The sequence below is a fragment of the Mus caroli genome, chromosome 19, assembly GCF_900094665.2.
Source record: "Mus caroli chromosome 19, CAROLI_EIJ_v1.1, whole genome shotgun sequence".
In the NCBI taxonomy this organism is placed as follows: Eukaryota; Metazoa; Chordata; class Mammalia; order Rodentia; family Muridae; genus Mus; species Mus caroli.
Window position 1 is genome coordinate 2,172,280 of NC_034588.1, and position 5,766 is coordinate 2,178,045.

A 5,766-nucleotide genomic window follows, 5' to 3' on the forward strand; every position below is an offset into this window, starting at 1 on the left:
GAAAGAAAAGAAAAGAAAAGAAAAGAAAAGAAAAGAAAAGAAAAGAAAAGAAAAGAAAAGAAAAGAAAAGAAAAGAAAAGAAAAGAAAATTGTGGGCTGGTGAGATGGCTCAATGGGTAAGAGCACCCGACTGCTCTTCCAAAGGTCCGGAGTTCAAATCCCAGCAACCACATGGTGGCTCACAACCATCCGTAATGAGACCTGGCCCCCTCTTCTGGAGTATCTGAAGACAGCTACAATGTACTTACATATAATAAATAAATCTTAAAAAAAGAAAAAAAAGAAAAGAAAATTGTGGGTTGTATTCTATATTAATTTTGCTTCCTCACAAGGAGCTGCCCCAAAGAGGAATGGATCATGTACTCAGGTGATCTCATGTGAAACTTCTCCTCATTTTAACTGGTCAATAAAGGCTAAAGACTGTGATTGGGCAGTGGAAGGAAAAGGTGGGGCTGGAGGTTTTAGAGAGGAGAGGAATGGTAAGGGAAGAAGGGCAGAGGAAGAAGAGGTGGAAGGAGGATGGAGCAGAACCACATGGCCTGGAGAAGGTGAACGAAGCAAGGGTCTCATAGCTGGGGAATAGAATCATGTAGTGTGGGGCTGGTGAGATGGCTCAGTGGGTAAGAGCACTGACTGCTCTTCCAAAGGTCCAGAGATTAAATCCCAGCAACCACATGGTGGCTCACAACCATCCGTAACGAGATCTGACTCCCTCTTCTGGTGTGTCTGAAGACAGCTACAGTGTACTTACATATAATCAATAAATAAATCTTTAAAAAAAAAAAAAAAGAATCATGTAGTGGCAGATCTGCCCAATGTAGGCACATAGCTTATAAATATAACAACTTAGTTGTGTGGCTTTTGTACAGGGTCTGTAGTAGGCTAGCCCAGAACTCACTGTGTGGGCTTATTGGTGTTGGATTTTTATTGTAACAGGAAGAAGAAAGAAAGAAAGGGGGGGGGAGGAAGGAAGAAGGAAGGAAGGAAGGAAGGAAGGAAGGAAGGAAGAGGGTCAGTACACACCTTTGACCCCAGCACTTAGGAGGCAAAGGCAGACTGATTTCTAAAAGTCCAAGGCTAGCCTGGTCTACCTAAAGAGCTCCAGACCAGCCAAGGTTAGCCTGGTCTACCTAAAGAGCTCCAGACCAGCCAAGGCTATGTTGTAAAGCCCTGTGTCAAAAAGCTAAAAACAGATAAATAAAATGAGCTTGTCAGGTAGCTCAGAGATTAAGAACACTTGCTGTTCTTCCAGAGAACAAAGGTTTAGTTTCCAGCACCCATGTCTGGCAGCCTCTACTGCTTCCTTGGGTACCTATATTCATGTGCTCAAACCCACAGGCACAGGTACAGAACCTATTTTAAAATCAAATAGATTAAAAAAAAAACATTAAAAAGGTAATACTGAGGATTGCAGAGGAAAACAGAGTGGCATGATCTCGTGACTTGTAAGGCCCAGCCAGTAGGGACGAGTCACTTCTTGGATTCTGGAAAGTGACTGGCGTGGTGACAGGGACTCTCTATAAGACTGAGGACAGCAGAGCTGCCCCTGACACTCTGTGGCATTTATCCTGGTCCAGTCACCTCTTCGGGGACTAGGTCCTCCTCTGCCTCACATCGGTGTAGTGTGGGTGACAGCAGATGATGTAACACAGGTGAATCAGGGTGTTCCGGAGGAAGACTGCCACACACACAGCACGAGCCCCCAAACCTGGCTGGGGCTTTACTCTCCACTGTTGCCTTTCCTTCTTCCACGGTCTGCCTATCAGATGGCTTGGCCCAAACCTTGGGAGTCAGCAAATGGCTTAATCCCTTTCCCAGACCCCAGCCACATCCCTGTTCAAATATCTACCCCAGATATTTTGTTGCCAAGCCTGGGTCAGGCTGCTCAGCCTGCTGTCCCAGGGCATTGGCTGAGGCTTTGCCAGCCCACCTTCCAGCTCATCCCTTCAACACACATTCTGCTGTGTACCCTGAATCATGGCCACCATGGCTGCCCACCCACAGGCCTTTGTACTCACTGCCTCCAGCCCTAGGAATGTCTCCCTTGACTTTCAGCCCTTTCTGCCAGGAAGCCTCTTCCCACTGACCCCCACCCCAGCTGCAAAGAATGTTTGCATCCATCCTTGGGGCTCCAGGAATGCCCCAGATGCTCTCAGGCTACTGCCCCCATGCTGTTGAACCTCAGGACTGCTTCCTTTGTACTCTGACCACCTCTCTAGGTTGTCAGTGTCTTGAGTGCCTTGTTTTTAGTCAGCCCTGCCTCCCTGACAACTGACTCCATTCCACTTCCTCTAATATAGTTCAGGCTGGCCTTGAACTTGCTATTAGTAGAAGATAACCTGGATCCTCTTTGCCTCCCAAGTGCTTGAATAACAGCTATAAACACTGTAGCTGATGTTTGTTGTCCCAGGGTCTGTAGCAGGCTAGCCCAGAACTCACTGTGTAGACCAGGGCGGTGTTGAACTTCCAGGGATCCCCCTCCCCGAGTTCGGAATTGCAGGGTTGTAGCACTATACCCCAGGCCATTCAACCTTTAGTGCAGTTCATTTGGGTCAATGAAACTGTGGTTGCATCCATGGAATACTACACAGTCATAAAAGAGTCAAACATAGCCACACCCACTGTGAAGGAACTGCACAAGATAAAGAGAGTCAGAGCCAGAACAGAAAACCTATGCAGTGTGACTCTAGTGGTACAGAATTCTAAAAGAGCAAAATTTAATCTATGGCTATGGAAGTGACTCCCAACTGCAGAGGGGCAGGAGGGCCCTCAGGGAATGCTCAGATGGTAATATCCTGATTGGAAGATGACTACATAAGTCAATACACACAGCCAATACACTAAAGAAGTGCAAGCTGTGTTAAGTGTAAAACACATATCAAGGGCTGGAGAGATGGCTCAGTGGTTAAGAGCACTGACTAACTGCTCTTCCGAAAGTCTTGAGTTCTATTCCCAGCAACCGAATGGTGGCTCACAATCATCTATAATGAGATCTGACGCCCTCTTCTGATGTGGCTAAAGACAGCTACAGTGGTACTCATATAAATAAAATAAATCTTTGAAAAAAAGAAAAACAAACAACAAAATGAGGTTGGAGAGATGGATGATGGGATAAGAGCACTGGCTGCTCTTGCAGAGGGCGTGGGTCAGACCCCATCATCCAGACTCTAGTACCTTGGCTCTGACACTCCTTCTGGCCTTCGTGCCCACAGCACACACAAGATGCACATACAAAAATGCAGGCAAAGAATAAAAACAAAAAAAAAAAACCCAAAAAACCAAAAAATGCAGGCAAAACACTCATATAGATAAAATAAAAATTAATAAAATCATTATAGATTTTGTGTTTGCTTTTTGAGACAGGGTCTCTCTTGGCTGTCCTGGAACTCACTCTGTAGACCAGGCTGGCCTCAAACCCACAGATCCACCTACCTTTGTCTCCTGAATGTTGTGATTAAAGGCATTTTCCACCACTGCCTGGCCAATAAATAAAGATTCAAAAATATAAACTGCACAAATGAGTTGGGCCTGGTAGCTTACACCTGTAATCAGCACTTGGGAGGCTGAGACCGGAAAACTGCATGAATTTGAGAACAGCTTGACCCTGGCCTACAAGGTGAGACCCTATCTCAACAAAGCAAACTAACAATCAATTAAAACAAATAAAATAAAATAATTAAAATAGTCCTTTCCCCACAACCCTTTTTATGTCGTCTCCTTACTTGGGATATATAGGTAGTCACAAATACAGATGTAGACACATACATAAATTTCTTTCAATTCCCACATTTTGGAAAGTATCCTAGGAAGGAGACTTTTTCCAGATTCATAATTTATTGTAGAAAGTGAGTATTGCATGCTGAGTTCACATCAGCTTCTTCAGGCACGGGACTTAACAGGTGAGGTCAGACATCTCTAAGTCCATTTCTGTTGCTTTCACCGCTGGAGATTTTTTTAGGCCTTAACTTGAAGTATAAGACCAACAAAGCAATGCTTCCTATGGTGCCCAGGACACAATTCATTCTACCTGTGAGGGTATAAGAGTTGAAATATTTTTTAATATTAGTGAACTGGAATTGGCCATTACTTTCTGGATCAGCCATGACTTCAGTCTCTGTTCAAATCACAGACTCCGCAGCCGATGTCCTTCAACAACTAGCATGGCTGAACCGGAAGACACCCCCTCCCCGCATTCGACCGACAGGCTGCGGCTGAGATTTTTTTTTTTTTTTAAGTAAAATTGTTCGTAGAATCAGAGAACCAAGCTGTATTTCACGAGGAATTTGACCCAGAATGGTATGACCAGTCTTCTGTTACTTGGCGGGTTCTTCCCTCTTCCACCCTTCTCCACCCTTTTTCTTCCACTATTACAACCTCCTAACCCTAGATAAGAGAATTAAGGACAGAGAGGAAAAGAAAGAGATCCCTGAATAAAGGCAGGGGTTGGCAAGCAGGCGATGGAACTGCTAGGCTGCTTCCTGCTGATTGGGGCAGTAAGTTCCTTGGAACAAGTTTGATCTTCACCATCAAGGGATCTAATTTCTTCCTGTTGTTTTTTTTCTTTGTGCACACTACTTAACAAACAGACCAACAACAACCACCAACACCCCATCTTTAAAGGCCCTAGCATTTATACACCCTCCGAAAAGTCCCCAGAATTCCAAACATTACACAATCCCAGAAATTATCTGCCGCTGGCAAAATCACAAAATCACACCCCTGCTAGAGCATGAAGCAGATCATAGCCCACCGTTGTGGACAATCTGAAGCAGCCCCATGTCCCACATCTGAGATTAAAACAAAAACATATTCTTATAATATTTCTGTTTTTTTTTTTTTTAAAGAAACCAAATTCCAAAATTGTCACTTCAGATGGGGCTGGGGAAGTGATGGGGAACTGAGCGGTATGAGATGGAGTGGCAGTGAGAGGAGAGGGGAGAGCGCCCAGCAGAGAGGCCAGCCCGAGAGCCTGAAGAGGTTCAGTACCAAGTAACCAGGGCAAAGGAAGCCTAGTGTGCCAGAAGGCCCAGGTTTGGTCCCCTGGAGTGACACATGTCAAGGGCACCTGTAACCTCTACATTTGGGACATGGTAGGAGGAAGGTCAGGGATTTAACGCTAGCATCAGTTACACAACAAACTTGAGGCTAGCCTGGGGTATATGACACTGTTTCAAAACAGGGACTGGAGAGACAGATCAGCGGTTAAGAGCAGTGGCTACTCTTACAGAGGACTGGAGTTGTGTTCTCAGCACCCACACAATGGCTAACAACCATCTGTGATCCCCAGGTCCAGGGGATTTGACGCCCTCTACTGACTTCCCTGAGTACTGCATGCATGTGGTCCACAGACAAACATGCAGACCAAACACATATAAACACATAAAACAAAGACAAATAAATGTTTTAAAATAAATGAACCAAAACCAACAAAAGTAACCAGCAGATGAACTTTGGAGTGCAATTGGTGAAAATCCATGGAAGCCAAATAAGTGCTTACTCTGTGGCCCCGACATTCCCTCCAAGAGCAATGATAGTAACCGTCCACCGAAGGATGTATCAGGAATCCTTTTGGCAGCCTTCTTTGCTGCGCCCTCTTCCTCTAAAGTGGGAGAGTCCCCGAGCCACCAGCAGGAAAATAGGAGAACTCGCCGGGCATGGTGGCGCACGCCTTTATTCCCAGCACTCGGGAGGCAGAGGCAGGCAGATTTCTGAGTTCGAGGCCAGCCTGGTCTACAAAGTGAGTTCCAGGACAGCCAGGGCTAAACA

The 5,766-nt window shown here is 45.5% G+C and overlaps 1 pseudogene; it reads right to left on the reverse strand.

Moving 5' to 3' along the window:
- Window positions 1-3,892: 3,892 nt before the first annotated feature.
- Window positions 3,893-4,103, reverse strand: LOC110285207 (annotated as a pseudogene).
- Between the last annotated feature and the right edge of the window lie 1,663 nt (window positions 4,104-5,766).